This window comes from Sycon ciliatum, chromosome 3 (genome assembly GCF_964019385.1).
Source record: "Sycon ciliatum chromosome 3, ocSycCili1.1, whole genome shotgun sequence".
NCBI classification, from domain to species: Eukaryota; Metazoa; Porifera; class Calcarea; order Leucosolenida; family Sycettidae; genus Sycon; species Sycon ciliatum.
The window spans coordinates 38445809-38462024 of NC_088645.1; positions in this window are offsets into that span (position 1 = coordinate 38445809).

The following is a 16216-nucleotide window of genomic DNA, read 5'->3' on the forward strand; positions in this document are numbered from 1 at the left end:
CGCTCAAACTGGGAGTTGTTGCCGAAACTGGGGGCACGAAAATTCCTGCTCGGGTATGGCCTCTCAGTTTCAGGTTGGAAGCGCTCCCTGGGCTGCAGTTGCTTGAGTCGACGAGCAGTGGAGGCCGCGTCCGCGATCCGTTTGTCGTCAGCGAGGCTGTCACCCACGCTGCCCTCCTCATAAACTCTCACAGTCTCCCAGTCGAACGAATCTGCTATTTTCAGGTGCTTCTGCCTTTTGCAGATTTCGCGCTTACCCTGCGTCAGGAGTTCCTTGGCCTCGGGTGCGGAGTCCGGGAGCACCGATATGGCGGCATCCACCTTTTGCAACACAGTTTCATTGGTGGCGAACTGTGCCTGCAGCCCTGGTGACTTGAGTTTCGGCTTTGGGGCCTGGGTTATTTGGCTTGTTAGGGACTGCGCTGCTTTGAGTTTTGCCACCTCAGCGCGGGCCGCCGTGGCCTCCTCCTGCACTCCCTTGATTTGTGATGACAGGTTGGTAAATGCGGAGGCGAACCACGACGGCATCTCCTCACCTGCCGAGCTTGGTGTTGGTGGGGCAGGTGAGGTGGCGGAGGTGGCGGCTGGGCGTCGTCTGGCGGTCCTGGCAGGCTCAGGATGAGCTACAGGAGCCGTGGTTCCTTGGCTGCGAGTAGACGGCATAATTTATTACTTTAGATCTCCGGACGTCAAAAAACTCCACGCTCTACGAGGAATACAACACCACGATGGCAGGTGGGGGAGAGTTGCGCAGTGGAAGAGCAGCAGAGCACGACAGAAAAATGGTGAGTGAAAAATACGTTTTTTACACTCTTTCGCTACGCTCAGCCGTGAAAAAACAACACTTTTTTGGAAGGAAACTTCCATGCCTTCTTTTCAGGTTGTGACGTACCTTCTCCCGTACACTGTCTCCTTCCACATCAACAAGGTGATATACCGGCACGAGAAAACGAGAGCAAGAACAATGAATTATGTATTTGCATGATGTATATTGGTCTCGCATTAATTAATCATCGTCTGCTTTGACCCGGTTATATCACCTCATTGCTGTACATAAGTTATTGTATTTGCTCTTGTTTGCTCCTGCTTTTATATCACCCGAGGAGAAGGTACGGAAGTTTACTCACGAAACCATTAGTTTTGAGAATGTTGTTGAAAAAACCGAGGTTTGTCCTGTCAACTTAACCAGCAGTGTTCCTTAGCTACATTAGCCTGGAAAACAATAATGAGCTACTTGCGTCACCTCAAACCTGCTCGTAAGTCCAATGTCTTGAAGAGATCTGGCATATGTTTCCAAGTTGCCTATTCGAGGATCGCAGCATCTCGGCTTCCTCCGGAATCCCTCTCGAGTGCTGGACTCCAGGTGCCATTGTGTGATCTACAAGCGCTTTGTCCGCCCAATGCTGGAGCATGGCATGGTCATGGGTGTGAGCGCTACACAAACCGCTCTGGCTCACATCAATGCCGTCCAACGGAGTGGCCATCGCCTAATCGGTGAGGGAACCTACTTTGGCCTCATGTACAATATGCGTTGTCCAGATTCAATCCTGTGTGTATGCATACCTGTTAGAAATGTCTCGAGTATGTTCTATATTATAGCTGAGTGGCAACCTTCCCTCGAAGAACCATGCCTTTTTCTATTAGACTGTTGCTTTCCTCTGGTGTCAAACCAGATGAAATAAAACAAATTGACCTGAGCGGAAGGCGAAGAGTCTGTAGATTTTTGTTCTCTTGCACTTCTGTCAGAGACGAGGTGTTATCCAGAGGGCTCATTGTCGACGGAGCTCAATTAGTACTGTTAGTTGGTGATGGAGCTGTAGTCTCTGTTCATATATTTGGTGTGGCGGATGATCCTCCACTGTCGGCCATTACATCTGCGATCGTGAAGTTTGGAACCATCGTTGGTCTCCCAAAGCGGGAAGAGAAGTATGTGGATGGATTAACGTCCACAACTGGCACTGTATTTGTAAATGTTGTACCCAAGTCCACCATACCGTCTACAATCGTGCTGTCTGGCTCCGGTCAAAAACTTTGAGTTTGGCACAGGGGTCAAGTTCCCACATGCTTCAAGTGTGGCTCCAGTACGCAACTCGTGAAGGACTGCACGCAGCAGAACAACTCTGCATCTGCCGGCAATTCCATGCTGTACTCTCGCATTCATAAGGCTATTTCAAGGTTGAGTACAAGTCAAGTCCTGGACCCTGAGAATTAAAGGGGAGGTTAAGGCAAAAAATAATATTTCACCAGTTGTAGTCTTCGGGGTTCTGAGTCGAATGGTCTTGGTCCGAGAAAGCAGAGACGCTCCCTTCCTACTTGAATCCCAATCGAACTCGCGCACTTCCACCGAAACTGGGGATACTGTGCCCTACCAGATGGGGATTTGTATGCAAAATGTCACTAAAAGCGCCATTTCGTTCTTATAAAAGCACGCATGACCGCGATTAGCCCATATGTAGTAGTCTTTTGGACGCTGAGTCGACTGGTTTTGGCCCGAAAAGGCTGCGATGCAGCGTTCCTCCTTTATTCCCAATCGAACATGGTTGAACAAGCGGTCACGTGCTCCTGCGTACACCAGTCACCTGGTCACCGTGCTTGCAGGGTACAACTTACTAGCCTGTTTGACCTTTTTTGGGTGCACTCTTGTCACTCGATTTTAACTCGAGTTGAACCTTGGTGTGAAAGTTGTTGCCTGCTGGCATGGTGACCAGGTGATTTGGGCAGCCAGGAGCAGTCGACAGCTTTTTCAACCATGTTCGATTGGGAATAAATGAGGAACGCTGCATCGCAGCCTTTTCGGATCAAAACCAATCGACTCAGCCTCCAAAAGACTACAACATATGGGCCAATCGCGGTCATCCATGCTTTTATAAGAACGGCATTAAATGGCATTTTGCGTACAAATCCCCATCTAGTAGGGCGCAGTCACCCAGTTTCGGTGGAAGTGCGCGAGTTAGATTGGGATTCAAGAAGGAAGGGAGCGTCTCAGCTTTCTCGGACCAAGACCATTCGACTCAGCACCCTGAAGACTACAAGTGGTGAAATTTTGATTTTTGCCTTAACTTCTACTTTAAGTACTGGCTCAGGCCACTTCATCTGCTGACTCTGAGATGACTACAGATGGAGCTGCTGGACAGCCTGCAGTTCAGGGCAAAATGCAAGCCTGTCAAACCACTGACATTCTTTCACAGATACTGCACCAGGAACGCAGTGAGACCAGGACGCCAATCCAGGAGAACAACAGATTTTTCAGTGGCAGAGGGAAGGCACCTCATCAGTCACCTGACAGTGACAAAAATGGATTCTCCATGGCATCAGGGAAGCATACATTCCCAGCAACTCCCTGGGCTGCGTAACTCGCCAACGCTTTCTCCACTGCAGCTGAAAGTGACGAAGTTTCAGGTGCTGAATATACGGGTAACAGTGGCGCACAGGTCGCAATCAACGGAATAACATTTGAGTGCTAACTTGACAACAATGCCATCTTCCGATACCCTCTGCTCCTCATACCCTAGTTCCTCTAAACCCGAACGCTACAGCATTCCAACCCACTCTTACAAGAGCAGTGCTTGCAACATCGGAGCAAAATGTGACCATTGCATTCCTCAACATTAATTTTGTAGTCTACGCTACAAAGTATGTGGACTACTGATCGCTAGATTAACTCTTCTGTAATCATGGTGCTAGAGAAGCTTGTATCAGATCCACTTTGATTTAGCCACCCACACTAGTAGCAAGTATTACCGGCACTGGGGCAGGGGTAACTGCAGTTGGATCCCGGGACGGATACCCTGATGCCGTCAATCCTTGCCTACACCTTGAGGTGTGGTGAGATCATAAGTGGGATGATTTTCAAGTTCACCCAGATTTTGGGATTTTCTGCGGGTGTCAGCCGTTGGGCGGTTCAGAAGCCAATTGATTCATCTTTCCAAGATTCCATTTGAGTCTCTCTCCCCTCTCTCGGGGAGACCCACATGACCAGCATTGGCAGTGAGCACCAAGAACAAGAACAGGAAGAGTGTGTATGTGTGTGTGTGTGTGTGTGTGTGTGTGTGTGTGTGTGTGTGTGTGTGTGTGTGTGTAATTGCCAGCTAGTACGGTTGGTGGGTACACATATGCCGGGTAGTATTTGGTCTGTTGCCAACAGGCTCGGCTGCTTGAAGGTGTATTGTTGTAATTGCCACCTTAGTTGGTTTCAGGGTTCATGTACTTTCTATTTGAAGTATACATACCTGTTAACCATGGACTGCTTCTGTCTAGATTAACTCTTGTGTAATCACTGATGCTAGTGAAGCTTATATCAGATCCACTCTGATTTAGCCACCCACACTAGTGTAGTATCCCTGCCTGGCTGATACGGAAGTAATACGGAAGTAATAAGGAAGCAATACGGAGCGAACTTATGTATATTAATTTTAGTGTATCTTCGCATATAAGCGTACGGCGTTTGCTGCATAAAAGCAGCTGCGCTTTTTCTGTTTTAATTAGATTAGTTTAGATTGGATAGCAATGAAAGCTAACTCGAAGAATAAGGATTCAGCCTCTAGGTGAGCACCGGAGAGAAAGTTATTTATTTTGCCGCTTCTTCTTTCACTAACGATTATATCTCAGGTGTGTACCTGAAAGTAGAATAAAAGTAATTCTTGTTGATTACACCGCGCCTACCACTCGGCTACCCATTACATTGGTGGCAGCGGTGGTTCAATCAAATTTGTCAGATTCGAACTCACCTGTTTACGGAACTCGTCTTGTAACCCACCTGGCCCTTAGTCAATCGTTGACGTGATGGCTCAACCAGCTGCTGTTCCAGCCGCCGCTGCTGTACCAGCCGCCGCTGCTGTACCAGCCGCCGCTGCTCCGGCACCCGCCCGCCACGTGCACAACTGGGCCACCCCGGCCAAATACGCAGGTCGGCTAGATGACAACTGGTCGGCATGGTATGCCCAGTTTGAACAGGTTGCTGCGGTGAACCAGTGGACGCCGGCCGAGCAAACTCAATTCCTGGGGTTGTCCCTCACCGGGGACGCCCAGCTATTCTACCTGAGTCTCCCACAGGCGACCCGTCAAGGCGCTATCGCTAACCTTGCTCAGGCCCTAGAAGACCGTTTCGCTCCCGCTCAGCGTGCGGAACTACACCGGGCCGCCTTCAAAGCGTTGCGACAGGAGAAGGGACAGTCGGCCAGCGCTTACTGTGAGAAAGTAAGGGCGGCTGTCGCCCAACCCTATCCCAACATGGCCGCTGCGGACAGGGATGTCCTTGCAAAGGACCAGTTTCTTGCTGGTCTCGACTCCAGGTCGATTCGTGTCAGGGTCCGGGAACTAGCTCCGGATACCCTGGATGCTGCCCTACTCGCCGCCCTTCACCAACATTCCATCCTGCAGGCTGAAGAGCAGGAAACACCACCTCTTCCCGTGTGCGGAGTCGCACAGGAAACGCAGCTAGAGGCAGTCGCTAAATCGCTGGAAGCCATCAGCGTTCGACTGGCTCGCCTCGAACAACGTGACGCCGGTCCGACTGCACAACCTCTCCACCAGCCACAACGCAGCCAGCTGCAATGCAGCCAGCCGAGGAGACCCATTACATGCTTCAATTGCGGTCGCTCTGGCCACTATGCCTCTAAGTGCCGCCAGCCCCGTCAGCCATCGGGAAACAGCCGTCCACAGCAGTCCTGAGTCCAACTGCTGTGCGTGATGCGCTTCGGACTCACCAGCCGGTTAGTTTACCAATAGGAGCCTATTTGCTCATTTGTATTCTCGCCATAGTGGGTTTACCCCCTGTCATTCATGCTGTTAGACGTATTGCTATGTTCGCTTGTATTGGGGTGCCAGTCCTAGCAGTTGCTTACCTACTCTTCTTAACACCATCGTTTGATGGTCTGAAGTCCCACATTGCTACATTCTTTCACCGCTCCTCCGTACACCGTCCATTCACAGTACCAGTTACTATTCAATCCATGCAGTTCAACGCTTTGCTTGACACGGGCTCGGCAGTGACATTAGTGAGCAACAAAGTTTGGTCAAGCTTGCCTGGGCGTACACCTCTAGTTAAACAGTCACTACCGGATTTGGCTACAATTGATGGGTCATCTATTCCTTTGCATGGATCTGCATGTTTAACTTTTTCCATTGATGATCGGCAAGTTTCTCACAATGTTCTGGTTGGTGATGTTCAGCCTGATGTTTTGTTGGGAGTTGATTTTTTCAGAACCCATGGTTGCGTTCTCAACCCTGCGGACAATTCACTTAAGTTCCCTACCAACTCTCCACCTCGTGCTGATGCCTGTAATAATGATACCAAGAGTGTTCACCACCAAGTTTGTCATGTCCAATTGACAACACCTGTCGCAATACCGCCGTTCAGCCAAGTACTTCTGCCTGGCAAGCTCCAATTCTCTCCAGCTCCGGGTGATTATCTTCTGGAAGCATCTGGTAAGCTGCCCGAGCGTTATGACCTCCTCTGTCAAGATGCTGCCATTCACGTGCAAGCGGATAATGATGATGCCCCTTCTGCTACGGTTGGCTATCCAGATTTCAATTTCTCCGACCAGCCGATCACACTACCACAGGGTGTGCGGATTGGCTCCATCATGCCATGTATTCCGGTCGACGACGATGATACCTCTGCGATATGTGCTGCTACTACACTTGCAGACGATGTCTCTCGAGAACCGCAGTTCGATCTCAGTCACCTGGATAGTGCCGGTCGCCGTTCCGTTCAAGACCTGATGAGTGAGTATGCTGACTGTGTTTCCACCGGCCCGTTTGACACTGGCCACACAGAGTTCGTCACGCACACCATCGACACCTCTGGCGCACCTCCTGTACGCATAGCACCGCGTCGTCTACCAATCCACCAGCAACAAGAGGTCAGGGAGCACATTGATAAGCTGCGTGATCATCACATTATCCGTCCGTCGAACAGTCCCTGGTCTGCACCTATTGTCGTTGTCCGGAAGCCTGACAACTCCATTCGCCTATGTGTGGACTACCGTCAGCTTAACAACATCACGGTAGAAGACGCCTTTCCAATGCCGCATATTGATGATGCCATTGACGCCATGAGTGGTGCCCGCTACTTCACAACTATTCACCTCGCTTCTGGCTACTGGCAAGTCGGCATGGATAAAGATGCCCGGCGTAAGTCTGCCTTCGTCACTCCATTTGGCTTCTATGAGTGGACCTGCATGCCTTTCGGCTTATGCAATGCACCTGCTACGTTTCAGCGCCTGATGAATGCTGTGCTGGGAGATCTTATTCCATCCACGTGTCTTGTATATCTGGATGATATCATTGTCTTCTCAAGGACGTTCAAGGAACACCTCCAACGGTTACGTTCTGTCCTCGACCGTCTCCGTGAGGCCCGCCTCAAAGTGAAGCCGTCTAAATGCTCTCTAGTCAACTCATCTGTTGGATATCTTGGTCATGTGTTCTCTGCTGATGGTGTTCGCCCTGATCTCGCCAAAATTGAAGCTGTTTCCACCTGGAAGCAACCTACGTCCATCACGGGTGTGCGCCAGTTCCTCGGCTTTGCATCATACTACAGGAGATTCATCCATGACTTTGCTAAGATTGCGACACCTCTGCATGCGCTAACAAGGAAGCACTCAACATTCGCCTGGCCACCCGAGGCACAGAATGCCTTCGATCAGCTCCGCCAACACCTCAGCTCAGCACCCGTCCTTGCCTATCCTGATGCCAATAAGTCCTTCATTCTGGATACAGATGCTAGTGATCATGCCATTGGTGCGGCCCTTTCACAAATCGGCTCCGATGGTGCAGAACATCCCATCGCCTATGCAAGTAAGACACTGTCCTCTGGTCAACGTAATTACACAACGACAAAGCGTGAGTTACTGGCTGTTATTGAATTCACTCACTATTTCCGTCACTACTTGCTCGGCGCCACATTCCTACTCCGCACTGATCACAAAGCCCTCCTTTGGCTATCTTCATTCAAGAATCCGGATGGCATTGTTGCACGCTGGATAGAACGGTTATCAGCGTTTGACTATGAAACTCGGCCTCGCCCTGGCTCTCAGCATGTCAACGCCGATAGTTTGTCAAGATTGTGTGGACATGTGTGTTCTTCCCCTGCTGCCAAGAGTATGTGTCTGCCGCCTGCTGCATCTGCTGCTGTGAGTTCATGCGGTGTCTCTCTGTCCACAGGCGAGCTCGACCAATGCACTCGTGAGCCTGCTCCGTCAGCGTCCTGGCTGCCGTCTACCTCCCTCCGCACTAGCCAAGCTGTGGATCCCTCGATTTCTCTAGTGATGAAGTGGGTGAGGTCACAGCAACGACCACCTAAGGGATCAGATGAGTTAGCTGCTGTTCATCCTGATGTGCACCGACTCTGGACGCAGTTCAATCGTCTCATTGTCCAAGATGGTGTTCTCTACCGAAGGCATGAGTCGACTGATGATCTGTCCTCGTATCTTCAATTGGTCCTGCCTGCGTCACAACGTCCTAGTGTTGTCAGATCGCTGCATGCCGGTATTGGATCGGGTCATCTTGGCGTCAACCGCACCATCGACAAGGCCCGTACACGGTTCTACTGGCCCCACATGGCTGATGACATCGAACAGTGTGTTAGAACCTGCCCGGAGTGCCAAAAACGGAAAGCACCTCAGCCCAAACCGAAAGCACCTCTGCAATCGCAAACATCATCCTATCCAAGCCAGCGTGTCGCCATGGACATCATGGGTCCCCTTCCTATCACTGATCGAGGAAATCGGTACGTATAAGTCATAATGGATTACTTCTCCAAGTGGGTTGAGATTTTCCCCATGCCCAACATGCTCGCCTCTACTGTCGCTGGTTTGTTCTTCAATGGTTGGATCTGTCGCTATGGTGCACCCGCTGCCTTGCACACTGATCAAGGTTCCCAGTTTGAGAGTCGCTTGTTTCAAAGCCTATGCACTATGCTTGATATTACCAAGACCAGAACCACACCCTACCACCCACAAAGTGATGGCATGGTTGAAAGATTCAACCGGACACTAGAAGCTATGATTGCAACATCCATCTCTGATCACCGAGACTGGGACTTGCATCTCCAACCCACGGCGCTAGCATACCGCACTAGTGTACATGCATCGACTGGCTATTCTCCATTCCGCCTCCAGTTTGGTTATGATCCGGTTCTGCCTCTCGATGTGATGTATGGTTAACCCCGTAACTCACCACCACCATCTTACCCTGAATTCGTCTCTTCTATTCGTACTTCAACTGAGGCTGCCTTTGAGCGTGCCCGCCAGCACGGCCTTAAATCACACCAGCACCAGAAGAAGGGTTACGATGGTACATCTCGCCCGCCACCGAAGTTCACGAAGGATCAGCTTGTTCTCCTACATTCACCAGTGGTCCCTCAGAATGAGTCCCCCAAGTTTCACCGATTCTGGACAGGACCATATGTCATCCAGAAGGTGATCGATGATGTCACAGTCCGGATTCGTTCATTGTGGGATCGCCAGAGGCTTTCAATTGTTCACGTAAATCGCCTGAAGCCATATCATCAAGTAACCGACGTAGATTTACGTCCTGCAACACCACCGACATACGATCCCGAGATACACACCACCCCGGCACATACACCACTACCGCAACTCCCACCCCCCGCTCCGCCTCCTCCTCAACTCCAACCCCCCGCTCCGCCTCCTCCTGCACTTCCGTACAATCTCCGGCCCAGACAGAACATTCACCCACCTGCCTACTTTTGAAAATCACGAGGGCGTGATTATCTGTAGGAAGGGAGGGTGTAGTATCCCTGCCTGGCTGATACGGAAGTAATACGGAAGTAATACGGAAGCAATACGGAGCGACCTTATGTATATTAATTTTAGTGTATCTTCGCATATAAGCGTACGGCGTTTGCTGCATAAAAGCAGCTGCGCTTTTTCTGTTTTAATTAGATTAGATTAGATTGGATAGCAATGAAAGCTAACTCAAAGAATAAGGATTCAGCCTCTAGGTGAGCACCGGAGAGAAAGTTATTTATTTTGCCGCTTCTTCTTTCACTAACGATTATATCTCAGGTGTGTACCTGAAAGTAGAATAAAAGTAATTCTTGTTGATTACACCGCGCCTACCACTCGGCTACCCATTACACTAGTACCAAGTATTACCTTCACTAGGTACAGGGGTAACTGCAGGTGGATGCCGGGACAGATACCCTGATGCCGTCAATCCTTTTTCTGCACCTTGTCCTCACCCACTTACTGAAGTGTGGTGAGTCCGTAAGTGGGATCATTTTCAAATCCACCCATAGTTTGGAGATTTCAGGGGGTGTCGGCCGTTGGGCGGTTCAATAGCCAGTGGAGTCCTCTTTCCACGATTCCTTTCGAGTTCCTCTCTCCCCTCTCTCCGGGAAACCCACATGAGCAATTTTGGCAGTGAGCAAGTACAATTACAAGTGTGTGTATGCGCGTGTGTGTGTGTGTGTGCTTGTGTGTGTTTGTGTGTGGGTGTGGGTGAGTGTGTGTGTGTGTGTATGTGTGTGTGCGTGTGTGCCAGCGGAGATCAGCATGCAGCACCATTCGTCCGACCGACCCCGTCACCTTAGACTTTGTTTGCACTTGTGGAAGGCGCTATTGTCGTCGCCAGGACTTGACTCGCCACGCCCGATTCTGCTCGTGACTTGAACACTGTTGGTACCTTCGGGACCTGCTCTCATCTCCGGATGGGCATATTGTATTGTATTGTATTGTGTGTGCCAGCTAGTACCGTTGGTGGGTACACATATGCTGGATAGTATTTGGTCTGTTGCCAACAGGCTCGGCTGCTTGAAGATGTATTGTTTTATCTGCCACCTTTGTTGGTTACAGGGTTCATATACTTTCTATTTGAAGTATACATACCTGTTGATCTTGGACAGCTTCTGGCTAGATTAACTCTTGTGTAATCACTGGTGCTAGTGAAGCTTATGTCAGATCCACTCTGATTTAGCCACCCACACTAGTACCAAGTATTACCCTCACTGGGGGCAGGGGTAACTGCAGTTGGATCCCAGGACAGATACCCTGAAGCCGTCAATCCTTTTTCTGCACCCACTTACTGAGGTGTGGTGAGCTCTTAAGTGGGATCATTTGCAAGTGCACCCATAGTTTGGGGATTTCAGGGGGTGTCGGCCGTTGGGCGGTTCAATAGCCAATTGAGTCCTCTTTCCAAGATTCCTTTTCAGTTCCTCTCTCCCCTCTCCCGGGGAAACCCACATGACCAAATTTGGAAGTAAGCAAGTACAGTACAGTACAGTATGTGTGTGTGTGTCCCTTGTGTTTGAAGGGGACGGTTGCACTTTTGGTAGCTCCGATTTATCTGAGTTTTTTTAGTCGTTCTTCTTACTAGTCTTAGGTCACAGGGTGGCTCTGGGTTCACCAGAGTCGCCCCTGGCGTGTTCCTAAATTTCCTGGGGCGAGGCTCCGCGGTGCTGTCGTTTTCGTCCTCATCTCTCCATTCGCGGTGGTGTAGCTGACCCCCCAATTGGTTTCAAACTGCGAACCTCAGAGAGTACTCTCAGAAAGGCGGAGGAGAGGAAGGCTTCGAACATTGGCTTTTGGATCTTGGAACGTCCGCACTCTGTTCAATAATGACGGACCTGTCGAGACGGTTGGGAGAGACTCTTTCAACATCGGCGATGCGACTGTACTCGCCTCTGGTCGCCCCGTACTTGGACATCGAAAATGTTAGGCGTGGCGAGGGTGTTGCGCTGGTTCTGCGTCGGAGGGCCAAGCAGGTATTTGAACGTGCAGGCTACCAGTGGAGGCCCGTCTCGTTACGCATCGTGACGGCCAGGTTGAGATTTGAGCAGGGGTGGATGTCAGTGATTTCATGTTACGCTCCTACGTTTCGATCCCCCATGCTGACAAGGAAGAGTTCTTGCTCAGTTCCAGTCTGCTCTCAGCGATGTCAACTCTGCTGGACAATGTCATCGTCCTGGGGGAATTCAACGCTAGTGTTGGTTTTGGCCCACAGCAACTAGAGACGTGGCAGAGAGTACTTGGATCAAATAGTGTTGGTGATGTGAACGATGCTGATCATAGACTACTCACATTCTTGGCGTGTCAACAGCTCACAGTATGTAACGCACTGTTTCCCAAGAAATGCATTCACATGTACACCTAGCAACACCCTGGATCACAGAAGTGGCACTGTATAGATTATGTGTTCGTACGCCAACAACACCGTATACGCTGCATGGACTGTCAGGTGATGAGCACTGCAGAGTGTAGCAGAGACCACCGTCTTGTCCCCATGAAAAACCGGTTACCTGACGTTGTGCAGCAACTGTACCATCATGATGCACGTTCCAGGCCGCGCAAGTTTGCTGTTCTCTAATTCAATCGGAAGCCCTTCATGAGTGAAGAGAAGGCTGAGGGTGTGGCTACTGTACGTGCTGAGTACGGTGCTAGCCTTGAATCGAGTTTTTCCACATATGACCTCGCCTCGTCTGTGGACTGTAAGTGGAGTACCGTGAAGTCGGCTGTTGTTGACGCGGCGAAGCAGGTGGTTGGTCGGGACAAGCTGTGGATGCCACGTTGGTTCGGTGATAATGCCCTTGTATTGGAGCCTCTACTGGAGTCTCGTACTACCGTGTATATCCAATGGCTGAGAAGCGGCAGGGACTCTGATCACCGGACTTTCAAAGAAGTGCGTGGCCGGGCTCATGCTGGTATCCGGGAGGGAAAACAACTTGGTTGATGGACCAAGCGGCGGTGGTGCACCGTGGACGTTTCAGTGGCGAAGCTGTCTGGTCTGCCATTCGCGATATGCAACGCTGCTTTGGGGGATTGCAACCCCTGTCCGTCCATTCCATCCGCAATGCCGATGGAGTTCTTTGCGAATCCGTTCAGGAGCAGCAAGGCACATGGCATGGGCATTTCTCGGGTGTCTTGAATGTCTGCAGTGTGTACGATCCGCATGTCTTCCAACTTATCCCTCAGCGTGAGATCGAGGACCCCCTCTCACTGCCACCATCGGAGAATGAGCTGACTCAGGCAATTAGACACCTACAGAATGGCAAAGCTGGTGGTATGTCACAGATTGTGCCGGAGCTGCTGAAGGTTGGTGTGCCTGTCCTCCATCCACTCCTCCTGGACCTACTCCAATCTGCCTGGTCCGGGGGTTGCGTGCCCCAGGACTGGCGCGATGTACTGCTGATACCGATACCAAAGAAGGGCGACCTCTCTCGCTGTGATAATTGGCGAGGGATCACATTGCTGGAGGTTGTCGGCAAGTTGGCTGCTCGGATCATGCCTGTCCTCCATCCACTCCTCCTGGACCTACTCCAATCTGCCTGGTCCGGGGGTTGCGCGCCCCAGGACTGGCGCGATGCACTGCTGATACCGATACCAAAGAAGAGCGACCTCTCTCGCTGTGATAATTGGCGAGGGATCGCATTGCTGGAGGTTGTCGGCAAGTTGGCTGCTCGGATCATGCAAAACCGATTTCAAGGTATTGCTGAGGCGGAGTTGCCTGAATCCCATAGCGGGTTTCGGCGGCACCGTGGTTAGGCGGACGCCGTCTTCTCTGTCCGTCAACTTGTCGAGAAGTCGTACGAACATCGATCGAAGCTCTTCTGAATATTTGTGGATCTCCGCAAAGCGTACGACTCTGTCCCTCGCGAAGCTCTTTGGCAGGCATTCCTGCGGCTGGGTGTGCTGTCCTCGACTCGGCCATCATCAGATCATTCCATACAGACATGTCAGCTTGCGTTCGAATTGCCGGTTGTTGCACGGATCCGATATCTGTCAAGAATGGGCTGCGCCAAGGGTGTGTGATGGCACCTGTACTGTTTAACTTGTACTTTGGCTTAGTTATTGAGCGTTAGCGAGACCTTCTCGTGGAGCGTGAATTAGAGTCTGGTGTGGACTTAAGCTTCACAAGTGATGGCCGTCTGTTCCATCGTGTCACTAGGCGTCGTCCCCACTCCAAGTCGGGCCATGCTGATGTCTTCAAATTTGCGAGCAGGTCTGAGGTCTGAGGTCTGAGGTGCGTGTGTGTGTGTTTATGTGTGTGTGTTTGGATGTGTGTTTGTGGGGGGGGGGGGGGGAGGGGTGCGTGCATGTATGAGTATGTGCGTGCGTGCATGTGTTCGTGTGCATCAACATGTGTATGTCTGTGGGTGTGGGTGTAAATGTTTTTTGGTTTTTTTGGCTTCCAGGCTGGTGACACACCATTACATCGTGCAGCAGAGAATGGTCGTGTTTCTGTAGTAGAATATCTTCACACTTCTGGACATCCATTGGAACCAAAGAATAATGTAAGTCATTATTATCCGTGATGCATTCTCGTTTGCGTATGAGGAGAAAAAAGAAATACGCAGGTGAATAAATTCCGTGGGTGTTGACCATGCCTGTGGGTTTGTTTTATGCTAAAAATTCACAATTGGCAAATGTTTTTTTACGAATTATATCCACAAAAAGGTTTCGTGGGATACATATTTGCTATAATGCTACTCAGTACTGTCATGGACATGGAAATCCGGTCGGACGTCTAGCGACCCCAGGGCGTGCAGCCGTAGGTAAGCAGTACTTCATCCGCGTCATTAAAATTGTTGCTTCGCAACAATTTTGACTTGGCTTGTCTTAGTCAGACTGTCGGAATCGGTGTTTTCTGTGTTCGAACATTGGTGTGATCCTTCCTGTGCAATGTCTACTTGTTACTGAAGCCGTGGTGGTCTCGGACTTTGTCGGATCTCTCTTCCGCACCAAGCAAATTCATCGCGCTCCGCACTATTCCGCCGCAGAGCTCATACCGTTTTTCTGGAGTTCGTGGCGTCCCACATCGTTCGTGTGGGCAGCAAGACTGCAAGCTCGGGTATACGAAACCTGGTATCTCTCCTGAATAGGAAAATGCAATGCTGAAGTTTACGAGGACAAGAAGAAAGTGTTCTCAAATTTCTTGTGGCGCATGTTGCTGCGAAGGTAGCAGGTCTGAAAACACCAACAAAATTGGCTAAGCGCTTGCCAAGGCAAGAAGGTGCGGAACTGCTTACCCTATTCCGCTTGAAGTTCGTTACACAGTACTTGAAAAATACTCGCTTGCCTTCATCGCCTGCCACTTGGAGGCATGGATCGCTTGAAAACGAAGTTTCTTGACCTGAATTTGAACGTGTGTCTTGTTCAGCGTATTGTTGAGTGCTGAAGGGTCTGCCTTAAAATCTGATGAAGACGTCGAAATTAGATGCAAGTGCAGCGAAGCAGAAGGCCAAAAACTAAAGCTTGGCCTGTCGACAATGATGTGCCTCAATTTCTAGCTGATTTGTTTGCCCTTCGAGTGGACAAACTAATTTCGAAAAATCGCTCTGGGAAGCGACAATTTTAATGACGCGGATGAAGTATTATTATTATTATTATTATTTCACAATCACGATGACATAGTGCCAATAAGCATGTGATGCGGGCGATTTTAACCAGCCATGGTGGGGACAACTGAGAAAAAGAAGGAGAAGAAAAAGAGAAAAGAAAACAAAACAAAAGGAGTACTATAGGAACCTGGAGAGAGCAGTATGAAGATTAGGCTAGCAATGGAAAACAACGAATTCAATTCAATTCAACTTAGGCGCGGGCAGAATGGAACAAAATGCAGCGAAGGTGTCACGAGACTTTACCTCCTGCGGAAGCCGAGACCAATGAGAATAGGACTTGAACAGAGGGGATTTTAAAAGGATCGATGACCTGGCAAGTGGGAAATGGAGAGAACATCTAGTACGCGAGCTATTATTGAACCAGCTTAAATGCGCAAGTGCATGAGGAGGAGCAAGTTGAAGCTTAATACGGTGAATGAATTTGCATGCCGAGTGGGGAAAGCGTTCTGAGAGAGGGGAAGAGGAAGCCAAAATGTATAGCGTCTGAGAGGAGGTCAGAGGGGGCATGCGAAATATTAATCGAAGTAATTTACGGTGGGTGACTTCTAACCGATGCATAAGAGCGGAGGATAGACCGGAGGACCAAACGAGAGAGCAGTAATCAAACAAAGGAAGAACATAAGAGTGATAAATTTGTATTCGACAACCATGGTGTAGATGGGAGATGTGAGGAGAAATGCAGCCTATCGCGGAGCAAACTCGCTTTTCAATATAGGTTACGTGCGAATCCCAGGACAAGTGTTCATCAAGAAATATACCAAGGTGTTTGTGATTTTTAACAATGTTGATAGCAATGGGATCATCAGGGAAAGTAAAAAGCCGAGTCGTAAGGAGGGTGAGGTCACTGGAGGGTCGTGGG